This window comes from Octopus bimaculoides, chromosome 12 (assembly GCF_046866305.1).
Source record: "Octopus bimaculoides isolate indiv1 chromosome 12, ASM4686630v1, whole genome shotgun sequence".
Classification (NCBI taxonomy): Eukaryota; Metazoa; Mollusca; class Cephalopoda; order Octopoda; family Octopodidae; genus Octopus; species Octopus bimaculoides.
Window position 1 is genome coordinate 2,603,090 of NC_142939.1, and position 20,000 is coordinate 2,623,089.

General features: G+C 32.6%; 1 protein-coding gene across 6 annotated transcripts in view; it reads left to right on the top strand.

The window, feature by feature from the left end:
- The window catches only part of LOC106876447 (cell adhesion molecule 2), an 877,233-nt gene that overhangs the window by 499,422 nt on the left and 357,811 nt on the right, over window positions 1–20,000 (top strand). The gene's annotated exons all lie outside the window — the stretch shown is intronic.

The following is a 20,000-nucleotide window of genomic DNA, read 5'->3' on the forward strand; positions in this document are numbered from 1 at the left end:
AAACTGCTGGGAATTCAGATGTAACAATTCTCTTGTTGGAAATAGATTTCTCAACAGGGACTGATTTGTTGGGAGTCGAAGTTGCAATCAACCCCCCTCCCCCATCCCCAGATCTACATTGTTACAATGGTTTCTGTAATATTCTGTAATATTCTGTAATATTCAACCTATGAACTATTTTGAGTAGAAATTATGGTTCAATTTGATTAAGGCAATTATGTTGAGTAATTATGTAGAAATGTGTATGAGTCACAAGGTCAATGACTTCTGTAGGAGATGAGGTAATGATCACTGAACTTTCCCCACCCCTAACCCCACTATTATCACTGGTACTTATTTTATCAATGTCATTGAGATGAAAGTCGAAGTTGGTAATGAATTTAGATCAGTAACAATAGAGTATGAACTGGCCTAACAATATAAAATATTAATAGTTTTCAGTTGAGAATCATGAATGAAATTAAGTGATGGTCAATCTGAAATATCAGTAGTGGTAAGATAACCAATATGGAAGAACAATTGCAGTCTTTTGTATAGAATCTATTGTGAAAGGTACCCATTAGAGGCTGATGGGTGTTTTATAACATCAGTAAATAGCAATCTGTCAGATTGAGTCTAGCAAACCTTTCACTGACTAATGTGATTGTCTGTTTGAAAGTTATATCCTCAATACTCAAGATAATACAACATTAACAAGATATATTTATGACAGTTTAAGTTAGGATAATTAAATAACATTAAATTAATAAGTAATAAATAAATATATATTAAAGACACCTGAACTTGGAAATGATATAAATATACTTTAACATTTTTTTTTTGAACTTCTTGATTTTCTGCAAAACTTTCATTTATAAATGATTATCTCCTGGAGACAAGCCTAATTCCAGTACTATATATCATCATCATCATATATATATATATATATATATATATATATATATATATATCTTCTCTCTCTCTATATATATATACATATACTTACATACATACATATATATATATATATATATATCTTCTCTCTCTCTATATATATATACATATACTTACATACATACATATATATATATATATATATATATATATATATGTAGCTTAAAATAGAATTATTTATGAGACTGTGGTGTTTGTGCCGTTCTAGGGGTTTCTAATAATATTAGTAAAAGGTGATGCTTCCAGTGAAGAATGAAAAGGAAGTGAACATCAATTTTATGACAGCTTATTCCACATTTTGACTCAAACTATGTTAAAGAATATTTTGATGCCAAAATATAAATCTTTTGCATTTCAACCAAATTCACAAATATTTTCATTCTCTAATACCAGTAATAGCATTGGATTTATCGCCAAAAGTGGTAACTAAGCTTGCCTTCAATGTCTTGCTGCAAATAGATGGAGCAAGTACAATTTCCATTGTTGGTAATATATAAATAGTATGTGTTTTATTGATTAGCAGGTTTACATTCCAAGCATAGCACAAATATAGTTGAGAGAGATGCTCTCTTATGTCAACAAAAAGACTAATTACCTATGAATAGATTCACTTAGTTAAGAAAAAATAAGTAATTGACAATATTAATCACACTCGCATCAATAAATACTAATATCAATCTAGTTGTCATTAAGAAATGTTCACGGTGTCCAAAAATATTTCAATAGCTAAGATACTGAATGCTTCACATTTTAATCAAGTTTTCTCAATGATCAGTTTGGGAAAATGGCAAATCTAACTTTACAGATGCTTCATAAGTATTCAAGTAAACCACCAAACTTTAAGAAACAGTTATAATTAAAAAGAAAGCTCATCACCAATTTTCGTTCATTTCTCCATTAAATGAGCTTTTGTCCTTTGTTTCATTTTTTTTTCTTGTTCAGGATTCAAGATTTTAATTAATTCAAAAATATTGCAAAAGACAGGTAATTAAGTAAAAAGATTAAAAAGTTTAATAGAAAAACCATAAAGGTAACACACAAAATTCCATTCTATTTGATGTGTTTTAGTTAGTAATAATATGAGGGAAATATGTCAGAAAAATGTTTATTTTCAATTTTCTTCATTTGCTCTCAATTATGGAGATGAAATGACTAATGTAACATCAAATAAGCTGATGTTTTTATATAGCTTCTAGTCAATAAAGAGCTGTTACCTCAGGCTATTTAGAAGTCTCCTAACAAGTAAACTACCAAAGAAAAAAAACACCATAAGAAAAACAAGCAAGTTAGTTATATAATCTCAATACACAGCGTTCTTCTTTTAACAAGCATGGCATTGAAAACAAAGCAGAATTGCTAAAGATGTGGTGGCAGTGATTTAAGCCTTTCTTGTCAATGAGTTCTGGTATATTTATTTGACATACTGATAAGAAACGATGAAAATTAACATGTACGTTGCCGATCCATTCATTAACTTTGCACCATGCTACCATTAATCAATGTCATATGAAGTGCCAATTTATTGCCAATCAATTTTTGCAAAGATTATTATATTCAATATGTTTGTTGATCTTTATAGAGTTTCTTTGTGCTGTCTGCATTTGCAACAGTGGATGCACTCTAATCAATAATTCTCTTGCATCTACTTCAGAAGTTGTTATATTGCAACAAAAGGTTATAGAAACTGGGCATCTTTGCCCCAGAAATATGGTTACTTGTTGCAAAGATCAGCATTGTTTAATGGGAAGAATTAAGCAAATGCAATAACATCCAGTCTGTAAGTCGAACAAAGAGAGAAATCTTTGTCTAAATGTTTGCACTGCTAATCTCTATCAACTGCAATATTATAAAAGGCATTTCAGTGAAGATATTTATGAGAAATTTTTCAAAACATAATATTGAGCTGCTAATATCCCTATCTCCATGCCAGTGCAAGAGAAATGGAAAAATGGAAGTGCAAAACGTTTATCTATACTTATGGTTTAAACCTCCTCCACCATCACTGAAATGCAACCTCTGAAGTAAGATCCAATAAAAATTCATTAGTCTATTGCTTCCCCCCCACTCTTACTAATTCCACGTTGCAGCACCACATTCAAGGGTTTTAATCAGCTATATTGACCCCTAAACAGTGTATGCATGTAAATATACTTCCAGTTGTAGGCCACTGTTTTGCACCTGAGTAACTAAAATTTCACTAACGGTCACACCTTCGAGAATAACCATTAATCATTTTCTAATTCTTTATAGAAACTTGGGCTATGTCAGGTAGTGTTGCTAGTGTCACATAAGCAACAGCAAATTTTAATATCACATATTCAACATATCAGACTTCTAATCCTACCAAATATTATGAAGAAATGATTATTTCCCTTACATTAACAGTCCACCAGGGGACAGCACACATGACAGCATATTACAGTTTCACAGAAAACATGTTATGTCTTTAAAGATAAATATTTGAAACTTTTCAGGAAAGTAATTTATAATTTAGTTTTCAGCAGCTTTGATTTATATATATATGTGTGTGTGTGTGTGTGTGTGTGTAATCACATGTGCATATGTATACATACATGCATGCATACATATGTGTAAGCATGTGTGTGTGTGCATAATCACATGTATGTCTGCATACATACATGCATATATATTCATGTATGTATGTGTGTGTTCATGTATAATCACATGTACATATGTATACATACGTTCATGCATATATATATATGTGTGTGTGAGTGTGTGCATAATGACATGTATGTATGCATACATACATGCATATGTCTGTGTGTATTTGCATGCAAGTGTATGTGAATATGAATGTATACATAAATACATATACATGTGTATGTGCTCATGTATATATATATATATATATATATATATATATATATATATATATATTCTATTCTGCACAGAAGTATCAAACATTTTAAATTTTGAAGAAAATATATTTTTAAATTTAATCTTTACCATCCCGCAAGGCAGCTGTTATTAGAAATGTTGCTGTTATTGTTGTTGTCATAAAACCTTAGTGTTTATTTTATTAAAAATATTTTTGGGATAAACCTTTTAACACTCAGGAAATCATTTTCCCAAAGCAATGCCTATTCATTTTCTTCATATTGGAATCTACACATTAAAAGATTATTTTCTAATAATTTTAAAGGATTTTAGCAGTTGCACTTAATGCAATCTTGATTTCAGTTTTGTTTTTGTGAATTCTTCATTCCTTTTTTAAATTGCCCATCTCTTATCTCTTTAAAATATTATTCTATGTGGAATTGTCAAATTCCATAAACAGTTGTCGGGTTATAAATTATCTAAACTTTTAGTTATCATTATGTAGCAGAAAAACTTATAAATTGAAACAAATATGCTTTTAAATACAAAATAAATGAAAATGAGGAAATGTATGGAGTTAAAAGGGTCTGGTGACAGTGAGTGAAAATGGTTTTTTAATCTGAAAACATTATGAGGAAAACATTCTACTTGACATCATGTATAATAATTTCATTCATATCTATGGTGTACTGTTGTAATTTAAATCTCTCTACTACGAGATTGATACTGTATTTTATTGATCCAAATGGTAGAAAGTTAAAGTTGACCTTAGTGGAATCTGAACTATAAAGAGCCATAGTTAAATAGGTGCCATAAGGCAATTTTGTTTTATGATTGAAGAGTTCTGCTTATTCACATATTGGAAACTCAAGTTTAACACTGAACTATTCAATTCTTTTATTAGAAATCATACAAAGTCACTATTGTATCAAATTGAATGACTCTCAGCATTTCATTCGAGTTGTAATATTAGTTTCAAATTTTGGTACTAGGCATGCAATTTCATCGGCTCCAGTATTTAACTGGTGCTTATTTTAAGGGCAAAAGGCAAATTTGACCTTGATGAAATTTGAATTTTTAATGTAAGGACAGATGAAAAGCTGCTAAGCATTTTGCCTGGCCTGTTGAGGATTCTGCCAGCTCACCAGCTTCATTCTAGCAGTAATATTGCTTTCTGCTACAGGCACAAGGCTAGCACTTTTAGGGAGATGGGTTAGTCAATTACATTGACCCCAGTACCAAACCCCTAAAGGATGAAAGGTAAAGCTGACATTGGCAAAATTTGAACCTGGAACAAAGAAATGTTGTCAGGCATTTTGTCCAACATGTTAATCATTCTGCCAGCTCACTCTTTTCATCTTAGTGACAATAACAAAAGCTTACCAGACAGTAGTGTATCTGACTACAATGTTTAACTCTAATACTTACAGAGAAGAGACACACAGCCAGATTGAGGGACCAGGTTATGAAAGTAACAGAACAAGTTACATCTCAACTAATTAGAATGAAAATTAGCAGACCAACACAAACAATATCCTCTTCCAAGTGAAACAACTGCACAAGTGTTTTGCTAAAGAGTAATCCACTGTTTTCTAAGATGAATGGTAAGTGTGAGGCATGCAGTCTCATACAAGCCATACAGTGTCATCACCTAAGGAAGAACCATCAATATGTTTAGGGAAGAATTTAATCAGCAAGTAGGTGTCCATTGGAATTCGGTTCTCAGGGCTTCATGTATATTATAGTTTGCCAGTCCTAACAGAAGAATTTAAACTGTTTGTAGGATTCTGTATGTCAATGATCACAGCTTAATTTGTCAGAGAATGAGATGAGAAACTGAAAAGGTGGCAGCAAGCCATATAACTAGAGGGTCTCAAAGAAAGCTGAACAATACTTGTAAGTTTTATTGGACAAGCCAGAAGACAAAAACTTGTTACCAGTTGAGAAAAGGCCATATGCAGGAATGAAGAAGATAGAAATTCAATATGGTGCATCTAATGTAAACCGTAGATGCTCTAAAAGTGTAATGCCATTGTAGAAAGGTTGATAAATAAAGGACTTGCAGCAGACACAAAACTGAATTGCTGAATTGCCAAGCACGAGTCATGGATTAGCCATAACCACTTCACGTCATTGGCCAATTAACTGACCAATCAGCATTGACCCAACATGTGATGCAACCTTCTAGAACCCATCTGAAGGGGTTTATAAATAGAGGAATTTTTAGTGCTGGAACTTCAGAACGTTGAAGGCTGCCGCTAGAAAAACAACATTCTTGTTTTCATTTTCCTGTTTATGCAAGAGCTTATTTATGTAAGAGATGCACTGGGGGTGGGGTGGTGGTGGTGGTAGTAGGCGGGGGTAAGCAGGAAGAAATTTTATGAAATAAATCCCTTCTAATATTTATAGGGTTCCCTAGAAGCTGTTGATACCTATTGTTGTTCATGGAAAATAACCAAAACTATAGGGGGTTGCCTTGAAAGCAAAGTAGCCAAAGGGAAGTGGAGTGGAGTGGGGTGGAGGGGACAGGGGGCTGTTGTCTTTACTGGCAACAAAGGGATTCAAAGACAGCATTCAATGTTGATTGATGATTGTGAATAAAATATGATGACAGATAGCAGAAATAAACGTTGAATGTATGATGTATGATGGAGGGGCAGAATGAGGTGAATATGTATTGTGGTAGTGTGGATGACCAGCGTAGCTCAAAGAAGCTGAGATAAAAACTAGATATAACAAGAATTTGATGTAGACATGGGATACATATGGAGGTTTACAGTTGGTTAAAAATTAAATTCCAAGTTAACTAAATGGAAGAGGTTAACATGAGAAAATGGTGATGACTGACCTCAAGACATTAAAGGTCACAAAAGAAATGACAAGGGACTGCAAGCGTTGGCAAGAGATTGTCCTGGAGAAAATAGATTCATTTGAATATGGAAAAATGGACATTAAAATGAGAAGTGTGATGGTTGCTTTAACTTTACTGAAAATAATTAAATATAGAAAGAAAATATAAAATTTCAATGAACTTTAGATTTAATCAATTCAGTTATAGTAGAAAGTTATTTTCTAATTAGTGCTCTTAATTAATGAACTATGTTTTAATTTGAGATTATTTGATTAAAAAATTTTGAGAAACTGTAATTGTTTTAGTTATTGTTCAATTCTACATAAGTCTTGAATATAGTTAAAGGTTTTCTAACCATGACCATCTCATCTGTTTTCTAGATGCTCTATACTCAGAATTTATTTATTCAATGGTCCTCTTTTTCACAAGAGAGCAGAGCATCTAAAAATCTGAGAGATATTTGACTGCTGTTTCTAGCAGGTTGAGAGACCACATAGAAGCTTGTTGGGGTTCATTGTCTTTAGGTGTCTACATAATCAGTTGTTTAATAGAGACACCATTTGAACTAACAGACTTTGGTTCCATAGACCACAACTGTAACCATTCCGCTCCAGTCAACTCAGACTTTCAAACAAGAATCACAACAAAATTCAGATATTTTTTCCTCAATAGTAATCGAATTTTTAAAACAGACATAAATTTTGAACATGTGTAAAACATGCAGCGGAAACATTTCATTTCATATCTCAACCATACTTCACTTAGCATAAATTATAATGGTGTAATAACTTGGAGGGGAAAAAATGCTTAAAATTCCTGCCTTAAGCAACATTATTTCAGTATTTTAACTTTGGAATAGAAATTTGGAATTAACAATGTTTTTGTTTTTTTTCAAATTGGCCTATGTTCACCTTGGTTAATTTTTATTTTCTCACAATATAAATGGAATGCATTTTAAGATGAAAACTACATGCTAAACATGATCTGGATTAATGTTCTCTTTTTTTTACCTTTCTGTAGATTGAATGACAGTTATTATGTGTAACAACAAAGACATGTGTATGTGCAAGAATATCTATATGTGAATTACAGTTTATATGTGAATATCCGTATATTTGTTGATGCAAGAATGTGAATCTATGCAAATGAGTTTGTGAAGCTGTGTAAATGGGTATTTACATGTTGCCTACGTAAAGCAAAGAAAATCAAATATCAGGATGTCAATAATGATAAGAATGTTGAAATTTGAATACCCTATCCACCCCACCATGTTTGTCCTAACCTCATGATTGGCTCATCCTGCCTTTAATACCATAGCATCTTCATCTCTGTGACTATCTTAGCCTTCATTTCTTCCATCAATGGACGGCCCAGCTCAAAACAGTAATTTCTTTTTTTTCAATTCATACGTGTCACCATGAAGAACATTGATAATAATTTGATAAATTCACTCCCTGAGAAGATTACACTCTAGATGTTTTTTTTAAAGTTACCACAACCAATACCATGCTGGAGCATTAATTTCATGAAAAAAAAAATGGAGGGAGAGCAGGGAGAGAAACAACTTATATATCTCATGCATCAAAGATTTCCTGATTATCTTTTTTTACAGGGAAAAATTGCAACTGCCAAAAGAAAAGTTTGGAAGAATGAATGTTCCAAAGAAAAATGAATGAAATAAATAGAAAATGATTTGACAAAATTAAGAAGTGAAATACATGAGTTTGGCAATTTCAGCATTCAGTGAAAGGCTAGCGAAATCATAGCTTTCAAGTGGATGTAATTTTCAAGATAAATTGAATAAGAATTGTTTTCAATGAAATATTATATATACATGCATACATATATATATATATATATATATACATATTTGTACAGTTATATATATATATGCACAGTTAGATGAGCATGTAGGGTGAAGAATATGTGCATTTATTTGTAATTATGTGCAAATATTTATGTGTGTATTTGTGTATGAATAAATTTGTATCTAGCAGCATGTGTTAGTATGTGTGTGTCTGTATATGCAGTATGTGTGTGTCTGTGTATGCAAGTCCATAAATATACACTTGTGTAAGTATCCATAGATATGTGAGTATGGATGCATTGTAATATGACATGTGATGTGCTTAACTTATATAAGAAGGAAGTTGTGTCTGTGTTTTACTAGAAGAAGTAATCAATAGACCTTGCAGTAAAAAGCTACTCTGGTTCAGTACTTGACAACTACATAATAGCTAAAATAATTGATGGTATCATGTTAACCATTACAGCTAAAATAGCATTCTTTGAAAAGACTGCATTGAAGAAATATTGAGATTTGGTTTTTCCGTTCAAAAATTTTACTTTGGTTTTATTGTTTTACTTGTTTGCACTTGTGCACACATGATCTCCCTCCCCGCTGCCCACACATGCATACACACATCCACACTTACGCACACATCAAGGTATATATTCCAGTATTGCCATATATTTCCTAATAATAATAATAATAATAATAATAATAATAATAATAATAGCATCCAAATGTTTCACAGAGGAATACAGTAAAAAAAAGCATGTAAGACATCCATTAAATATGATTATGAAATATCATTCTTATAAACACCCACACAAAATCATAATTTAAACCACAAAATACTTAACAAATAATAGTAGACTTGAAGGAGCGGGTAAGTACATACCTCACCACCATCATCATCACCACCTCCACTATCATCATCCCTTTCTTACCAACAGAAGTAATGGCTCTCTGAACTTTCTCCCCACTGTTCTTATTCTAGCAACTATCTTTTCAGAACATCCTCCTCCACTGTTAATTAGGTTTCCAATGTAACAAACACTAACAACTACCTCATGGGCACCGAAGAAAAATCACTTCTTGTGATTTCTTGGTGTTCTTTTTGTCTCCTGCACATCTGCCAAATTCACTCTATTTTCTATGGTAACCTTCCTGTAACTTCACTGCATTTCTGGTGTAGCCTTAGCTTGCATTGAGTTCTCTGTGTGAAATTTCGACTAACATCTTTCCGATATACTGAGCAGGGCCATTTTCCTGAAGGAAGTAGAATCCTGTCTGCTTACAAAAACTTCTATACCAGGAATTTCTTCCTAATTCAACTACGGATTCTTCTCTAAGAACAAAGTCATCAGTCTATAACAGCTCTTTTGGTGAGGTGGAACTGCAGTGAATGATATATCTAATGGTGTTCTTAAACTTCCCTGTTAATCAAAAATCCTTTTCTATCTTTTCTTCATCTGCATCTTAGATTATGTTTTATAAATTCCAGTCCCAAACCAGAAAACCATATGGTCTGACTGGTACTATTAATAAAAAAAATTGATAGCATTGATGTCATTTTTACTGCTTTTATATTTTATTTCTTGTGTGTTTTGTCAAAATATTTATTCCCACTCAGACATTTACTCTCGTTTATACACAAATATTTATTGGATTCAGAAACATCCAAATCCTGGCTTCTTTCTTCCCCGTAACATATTTTAAATCATCTGTCCAATAACAAGTCTGTTCTGTCTCATTCTATTGTAAATATTTTGTATTTTTCCAGTCCAAAGGACATTTTAATGTTTGGCTGAGTTGATTCTCAATACAAAGGAATAAAAAAAAAACACAAATAAAATTTTTTTTTAAATCCTCATTGATAAAGCAGCAATGTGTGGCTTAGTGGTCAGTGTGTTGGACTCATTGGTGGTTTCAATTCCTGCACTGGGTGACGTGTTGTATTCTTGAGCAAGATACTTCATTTCATGTTACTCCACTCCACTTAGCTGGCAAAAATGAGTAATCTTGTGATGGACTGGCGTCCTATCCAGGTGAGAAATTTATACACCATGGACATTGGGAAACTGGCCCTTTGAGTCTATACAACTCAAGAAGGGTCTTTATCCTTTTTCTTTTGTAATTAATAAAAGAAATCATCATCACAATTATTATTAAATAACATAAACTACTACTGTCACTACTACTACAACCACCACCACCACCACCACGAACATTTCTACTACTCCTCCCCCTACCCTGATTAAAACTCCAACTTTCCAAAGACAACAATAAAATATTTGGCATTTCAACAAAATGCACCGACAATTATTCTAAGTATGTAAGTGCAAGTTTTTAAGTAATATTTTCCTTTTCACTGACTCTCAATACCATTCAATAGCTTTTCACAACAGTGCAATATTTATTTTTTTGTTTGTTTGTTTGTTTTGTCCAAGACAACTATGTCAGGTGTTTTGTGCTTGCATTTGATGGAAAATGTTCATCATAATTTTTTTTTCCCTCACACAAACACATTGAAAGCTATGCTTCCAACAGGGTTATTATTGTAGACTTTTTTTACGTTAACATCATACATCATATGAAGGTAAAACTCTTTGATGATATTTCAGGGAATGAACAGACTTTGTGTGCTTTTTTTTTTCCTTTACAAATTTAATGTGCATATTGGTGTTTGGTGATTGTATGTGTGTGTGTGTGAGTCTATATATATATACATACGCACACACACATACACACATATATAATGTATATATATTCATACGTTTTATATATATATATATGCATAAGTATATATACAGATATATATATATACACACACACATCCATATACTTATATCTATGTGTTTATGTGTGTGTGTCACTCTATCTGCTTATGCATACAAACATACTTTTACAAATACACACACACAAAGGCGGTGCCCCAGCATGGCCGCAGTCAAATGACTGAAACAAATGAAAGAATACAAGCACACACGCACACTTGTATAAAGTATTTAAAAATGTATGGATGTTTAGATAATTGGAATCTTCAGCAAACATCAGACATATATATTGTATGTGAGTGTGTGTGGTTAAATACTTATATAAATATATAAATATTTATTGTGTTGGCTAATTGTCCCATAATCACTCCAAATAACTACAACAATTATAATGTTAAATTAAGATGAATACTAATATCTTTTTGCATCACCTGAAAACTAGGTTCCATGTCTGCTAGAAAAATGGTCATATTTGTTCAAATCATTCTCCGTCATGATTATATTAACCCTTTAACATTCCGATTCCTCTGTCAAATGTATCGTCATCATCATCATCATTATTATCGTCATCATCATCATTATCGTCATCATCCTCATCATCATTATCGTCATCATCATCATCATTGTCATCATCATTATTGTCATCATCATCATCATCATTATCGTCATTATCATCATTGTTGCCATTATCATCATCGTCATCATCATCGTCATCATAATCATCCTCATCATCATTTAACGTCTGTTGTCTATGCTGGCATGTGTTGGATGATCTGAGAGTTGCATCAGGCTCCAGTCCCATTTGGCACGGTTTCTACGGCTGGATGCTCTTACTAATGCCAACCACATTACAGAGTGTGCTGGGTGCTTTTATGTGGAGTCACACGAGTACTTTTACGTGGCACTGCCACAGGACACATGCAGGCCAACCATCTTCACCAGTGGGGAGTGGCCTTAGCACTTCTACCATAATGCTTATTTACTTCCTCTTGTATATACTCAAAAGTATTCATACAAGTTCTATGTTTAGAGTAGTTAAGAATATCATTCTTAATAATCTTCTTAACTACCCTAAAGTTTAACTTTATACAATATGGCAATATTGCTTGAAATGATCTTTAGAAATTACTTGATTTATCTATATATATATATATATATATAATTATATATGTATGTGTATATACGTATGTATATATGTGTGTGTGTGTGTGTGTGTGTGTGTGTGTGTGTGTGTGTGTGTGTGTGTGTACATACATATATATACACATATATGTATAGCTCTTTTCTATCTCTTCACAATCTGCCATGCTGCAGTGCCCTGACTCCTCCACATCTCTGGCAGGGTGGCCGAATGGGTTCCATGCCTTTTTAAAGGGCAACCCATAACTCTGCAGGGTGCAGTTGTTACTCCATGAAATATTTTCAAAATACTCGTGTACCCTATTTCAGATATTAAATATCCCCAAATGGGAGTTTTTGTATATTAATTGCATAGATAATCTCAATTAATCTAAGTTTTTCAACTCTTTATGTAATATATACGAAAGACCCTTTCTCTTTTATTCTTGAAGTCTACAAAATGCCATCCAATGTCAGGGAACAGGAAGATGTTTGGCAGCGACTATTATTACTTATGTCTCAGACTCATTTTATATATTTTAACTGTTTTTCCTTCGTAATTATCTCTCCCACTTCCCTTATAATATAGGGACTCTCTCTCTCTATATCTCTCTCTCTCTCTCTCTCTCTCTCTCTGTTTTATTCCAATTCTCCCTTTAATCATGTCTTCTCTGTTTCTGTTTTTCCTATGAAGTGTGACATTAATAATGAAACTTTGGTTTTCATCTCTATATTATTTTGAAAGATAGAAACTTGTGACCATCAACTTCTTTCACAATGGACACGTTGTTGTTGTTGTTGTTATTGCTGATAACAAGATAGTATTTGTTTGTGATGCTCTCAACTATAGTAGTAGTAGTAGTTTGAGGGAGGAGAGGAGGTTTGTTTGAACTTTGCTACTGGTTTTATGTCAGTCACTGCTTATGTGATAAGAGAACCTGGCAGTTTTCCCAATGTAAATTAATTTCGATTACACAGCTAGTGGAGTCGGTTGTTTTTATCTTAATGATGTTCTTGACCCTCATTGTGCCAGACTAGACTTCACAAAACATTATTGGAAGTTAGTCACTAGACAACAGCTTCCTATTTGCGTTATTTCTTAGATTTTTGAGATAGGTATGGAGGTAAGTTGGAAAATGTTATTACTAACCAATTATTCTTACTATTTCAGTCACTGACAGAGAAGATTTTTCGTGGGTTATTTTAAATGGGTTGGTTGGGAAGGACAACAAGTGTTAATTTATAGTGAACACTGGCTGTAAAAGGGGAAATATTATCCCAAGTGGTTAATTATGTAATCTAAATTTTGTCTACATTCGAAATGATTTAATTTAGTTTGCATAATTAATGTCTTTGAGAAAATTATCAACCTGACAACTCTGAATTCTTCCTTCTTAATTTTATTTAATCGAAAATGACATTTTTCATATGTAACAAGCTAGACATATACGATAGTCACAAACTCTGCCTTGACTCTATACAGATGTCAGACGCTTGTATAATTAATGTCTTTGAGAAAATTTTGATAGGTTTTTAACAGTTAGTAAGATACTTGCTTCCTAATCACATGGTTCTGGGTTCAGTCCCACTGTGTGGCACCTTGAACAAGTGTCTTCTACTATAGCCTCAGGCTGACCAAAGCCTTATGATAGGATTTGGTTGATGGAAACTGAAAGAAGCATGGTTTGCAGCCATTTACTCAACATGTAGGAATTGAACACCTATTTTGTATATCTTAAACCACCTCTGACGAGATTCGACTTTCAGATAATTTTTAATTCTGTTAATTAATTTTCTGAAGGTTTTGAATTGAAACAACTGTAAAGGATGTTTGTTAATTTTTTAATTAATAAATGATAATTTATTAATTATCTCTCTATTTTCTTATCTTATTGTATATATATATATGTATGTGTGTGTGCGTGTGTGTGTGCCTGTGTTTGTCCCCGCACCATTGCTTGAGAACTGGTGTGTGTTTATGTCCCCATAACTTGGTGGTTTGGCAAAAGAGACCGATAAAATAAGTGCCAGACTTTAAAAGAAATAAGTCCTGAGGTTGATTTGTTTGAATAAAACCCTTCAAGGAGTTGCTCCAGCATGACCGAAACAAATAAAAGATAAATCCTATAAAAGATGAAGTTTTTTTTAACTTATGACTATTCCTCCTCTTTTGTACTAAATGAGTGAAGTAGATCTAAATATATATTCATGAATTTCATAATGAAATAAATATGTCAATTGTTGTTTTTTTTATTACATTTTCTTCCAATTTATTTATGATGGTTTGGCAATACTGACATTTCAAGGCACAACAAAAAGATATAAAGACAGGAAGACACAAAGAGAAAAGCACAAGATGTCTACAAATCTACGGGTATGTATATTTATATGGATAAACAGAAATAGCTAAACCAATTCACTTAATGTTTTCTAAGTAATAAAGATATGCACAGGGTAATACATACGCACACATATGAAGCAGTGTGCATGTGTACATGTTCTTTTCTACCCTGAAATATGTTTATGTAAAGTGACAAGGGCATCATCTGTCTAACAGAGCCATCTGTCTCAAATCTATCGACTAGAGAAGAGATTCTTAGTATGAAGTCAGGATTTTAGCTAAATGAAAATTCGAAGTCACATGCAAGCAGATGATGTTTATGTTTCTCAAAGAAGAAGTTAAGTGTTTCCTGAGACTGAAGGGATGTAGCAAATATTAAGATCGATATGTGGTACTGGCTTCTTATATAACAACACAATATCATTCTCGACAAATATAAACAAACACCAGTATGTATATATATATATATATGCACGCCAGATGAAATGTTTAACGGTATTTCTTCTGTCTTTACGTTCTGAGTTCAAATTCTGCGGAGGTCGACTTTGGCTTTCATCTTTTCGAGGTCGGTAAATTAAGTACCAGTTGCGTACTGGAGTTGATCTAATTGACTGCCCGCCTCCCCCAAAATTTCGGGCCTTGTGCCTAGAGTAGAAAAGAATATTTAGGTAGGTTCTGTTGAACAAATAACTGTGATGCAGATTGAACATCTTCAAAGCCATTTACTTTTAAGTTTGTATACAATTGTGTGTAGTAATTAAAAATGTTGCAGGAAAAATAATTTGGCAAAAATATGGAAAAAATAAATATTTATTTTTGTAAGGCTATTAAAAATGTTTTAAAGTCCTTAATAAATCAAATTTATCTTTAGATTAAAAATTAAAATTTTTTTCCAAGAAACATAAAAATCAGAGCTGTTATAGGAATAAATAATTCACCATTTCTTGAACAAAATGTTTTTAAAATTCTTTTATTTATTAATTTATTAAAGCGTACAAATTAAGAAGCTGTAGTTTCTAACATTGTCCAATACCACAAATTTAAGTGGGAAGATTTTAAAAAATATTTTTCAGTTTAATTAATTTCAGTATTCACTAATTATTATTTAAACAAGTTAGAGTGATGAGTATAAGACTCAACACTCACAGGAGTTGAGCTCAGAAAATAAAGAGACAAAACAAAATTGGCCAAGATATAATGCCTCGGATTCTATGAATTTAGCCACTTCTTCACACTTAAATGAATTAACAATAATATCTTACATAGGCATAAGGCCAAAGTTTGAGGTGGAATGGTCAATTAATCAGGTCCAGTACTTGACTGGAAAATCGAACTGCACTTTTCAAAATTTGCACTAAGAATAAGCACAAGGTAAAATTACTACCTGTTTCTATAGTAAGTTGAGGCAGGTAGTTTATCCTATCCCCCTCCAACTTTTAGCTCAGGCAATTGAAAAAACCCACATTATCTATGGGGTGACCCAATATATATATATAAATATATACATACATATATATATATATATATATGTGTGTGTGTGTGTGTGTGTGTGTGTGTGTATGTGTGTGTAGTGTGTGTGTATATATATATATGCACATGGTAAATGAAAGACAGAAGATGGAATATCCAAGAAATTTTATTAATCACGACAATTGTTTCAACACATCTAGCATTGATCCCTCACAGGTGAGACACTTAACAAATGGTCCAGGTGCATCAGGCAGTGCAGATGTGTCTCATTGGGTGATAAATACATGCAACTTGTTAAAATAACGGTTCCACAATTTATCTTCCCATTTCATAGCAAAAAAGGCAGCACAAAGAAAGAAATATCTTTATTTATATGGAAGATCAAAAATAAAATCAGAGATGCAACCAAAAAAAAGGAACATACAATACAGCATCTGTTTTTGTCTCACACTACTGCTTGACAACTGGTGTTGGTGTGTTTCTGTCCCTGTAACTTAGCAGTGCAGCAAAATAGACTGATAGAATAAGTACTAGGCTTAAAAATTAATCTTGGGGTCGATTTGTTTGACTAAAACCCTTCATGGCTGCAGTCATATAACTGAAACAAGTAAAATATAAAAGGTAACCCAAGAAGGATGAATGGTAAAGCTGACAATAGGAATATTTGAACTCAAAATCTCTTGAGTTATTGTGAAATATTGGAAGGTATTTGTCTAACACATTTGTCAATCATTAAATGGATTAAACTGAATCAAGATAATAATTCAAAATAACATTTACGTGACTGGATTTATAAAGAATGGCATTTCATGAATAGAAAGTAACTTAATGCCGGCTTAGTGATTATTTCATTGGCTTTGAAGCCAGCAGGATTTTTAGAGAATAGAGACCAATAAATGATTGTGAAAGTTCTTTCAATATATTGACCTTCAACAGACTAGCTTCATTTGAATTTCTAAGCACTCAAAATTTCACTATACTGCTACTAATTGTAATTTTGGTTTCAAATTTTGACACAAGGTCAGCCATTTTGGGTGAGGAGGTAAGTTGATTACATCAAATTATTTCACCAACCGCAGAAGATGAAAGGCAAAGTCTGTCTCAGTGGAATTTGAACTCAGAATGTAAAGATGGTTGAAATACATCCAAGCATTTTACCTGGCATGCTAACAATTCTGCCAGCTTGTTGCCTTGATAGTAACTATAATATTTCTGCTAAAATAATGTGAATATTTACTGGAGTAATAGAATATTGTTAGTTTGACATTAACAGAGATTTAATGGTGAGACAAAAGCTCACAGCAAACGCTAAGATGAAGGATCATCTGTGCATGTGCATATCTTTATCTTTATATATATATATATATATATATATATATATATATATATGAAATGCTAAAAATAACCCTTACAAGTCAGGAGATAAGGAAAAATATTAATTAAAAGAGAATACTCTATTCCTTTTATATTGTAGTTAATTAATTCCAAAGTACATTATTACATTCATTCCATTCCCAAATACAATAGTATGTATTCAAAAAGAGATTATCACAATCAAATTATTTCAAACTACATTATTTTATATTCAAAAATATCGTATCATATCCAAAATACATTTCTACAATCAAATCATTTCAATATTTCGTATTTCAAAGTACATTTTTCAAATTGAAATCATTTCAAAATGAATTTATCACTTCAAAGCACATAATTACAAAAGCACGTAATTAAATATTCTGAAATACATAATTACAAACCTGTATTACTTCTTATAAATGATACTCATTGCAATGTACGTTTATAATGCCTACACCTATTTGTCAACAGTGAGAAATTTTCTCTTTGACAAAATAGAGTGAATGGCTTTCTAATGGGTTCGAATATATCTCAAATGTATTTGAACTGGTTACAAGTTTGTGTTTATGCACATTGCTGCTTAACACTGTCACCCTGTATTTTATTTATGGCGAGTCACTGAATAATGCAACCAGTCATTGAACGCCGATGGCAATATCATAAAAGAGACCTGCCTCTGGTGTCAGTGTGCAATGCCTCCCTTTCTGGTCTCTGTGGTGGAAAAGGAGGCAACCACTCTGAAATGCCTGCATCCCACAGTCGGGTTTGGTAGCGCTGTGAGCTGACTCTGTGTATTTACACCTATTTGTCTGCAAATGGTTTTCATATGGGTTCGGATGAGCATCAGGCTTATTTGAACTGGTAATGAGTTTGTATTTCTTCTACTGCTTAGTGCCATCACAATATTGAAACGTACGTAGGAACAAATGATATAAACTTGTGTTTATCGTAATTACTTATAGATTTTATCTGTTTATTTGAATCAATGTCTCTATATCTGTTCACTTGGATTCTTCTTATAACCACTCTGACTTGGCCAGAGCTCTGCTGACTTTGTCCTCGGTAAATGTATCAGAGTGTCAGTTCAAATCATCTGAACGCTACTAAGTGTTTTCTATCTTGAGATTCTCTTGATCTCATCTGTTGACACATTGTTTTTAACTCCCCCTCTCCACTCTTTCACTCCCCCTCTCTCTATTTAATGTCTCTCAAAGTTTCTAAGGTCTTATGTCATTATAAATAATATATAAAACAAACAGACGAATGAAAATATTAACATCACGTTTATTATCTAGTTACAATTGTTTTAATAATGGGTGGGGTGAATAAATCATACAAAATGCTGGAACAATTATACAGCTTGATCCAATCTTTACTGAAAGCCAACTTACCATTTCCTCAAGACCTTTAAATGGTGCAATACACTTGTATGTGGAAGGTCATGGTTGTGAATGCAAGCAAGAATTTGGGGGAAGTGGATTTATAATGTTGCAGCGAGAAGAGGAACAAACTGACATGCTTAGATAAAGACATGGACAATGTAGTACTTTGTCTAAGCAAAGGGGCCTGCTTTTAAATTTGCACAGCAATAAGTACAGTGAGCCTTAACTAGGTCAGCTGTAACATCAAAGAATCAAGAGAGAGGGAGAAGGAGATAACAGGGAAAGAAAAGAAGGAAGGAAAATGTAAGGAAAGGATTATGAAAAACTGAAAGACAAAAGAAAAGAGAGGTAGAAGTAAAGTCATACAGCTAAAGGGAATGATTAACGGCCATGAAATACCAAGTCAAGCAATAAAATAACAATAAAAATAATAAAATTACTACAATATACCAAATCAGTAAATAGTTACACTACAAAGTTAAAAATCGAAATGGGAACCATTTAGATAAACAGATTAATAATATTCCAGAAAGTGGTGGAATCCTTTACAAAGGAAAAATGCTTGTGGGATGATAAGCATGGAGAGATTAGAGACCAATAATAATAACAGACAGAATGGAAATGCAATCGATAGAAATGTATAACAAATTTATAATTTCCTATAATATTTGTTGGCTAAATGGAACCTTGAAAACGTTTTATTAAATTGGCGTGAATAACGTATCAACAACTCATTATGCTTATCAATTAGTCTAGACTTACTTATTGGGATTTCAAGTGCCTCCATGCAATGTAAATTGCAACTACATCTACTTCACTTTATATGGAAATGCTGTCCATGTACTTGACTACAAATTAGAGTAAATAATATTTGTATCTGTTTAATGAAATGTGCACATTTTACTGAAAAAATGCATGTGATTACTGTACCTTGATTTGAAAGTTGACTCTGTGACACTGATGTACCAGTATACTTTATTGCGTGTCTGAACGGAATGATTGCATACTATATTTAATTGCACTGGTTACTTAAAGGTGAGTTATATTGGTACCTACAGTTACACATCAGGTTTACCAGGTAGCAGATATACAGTAATGTTACAATAGGAATTGATATAATAGTGCTTTCAATAACCAGTGCCTC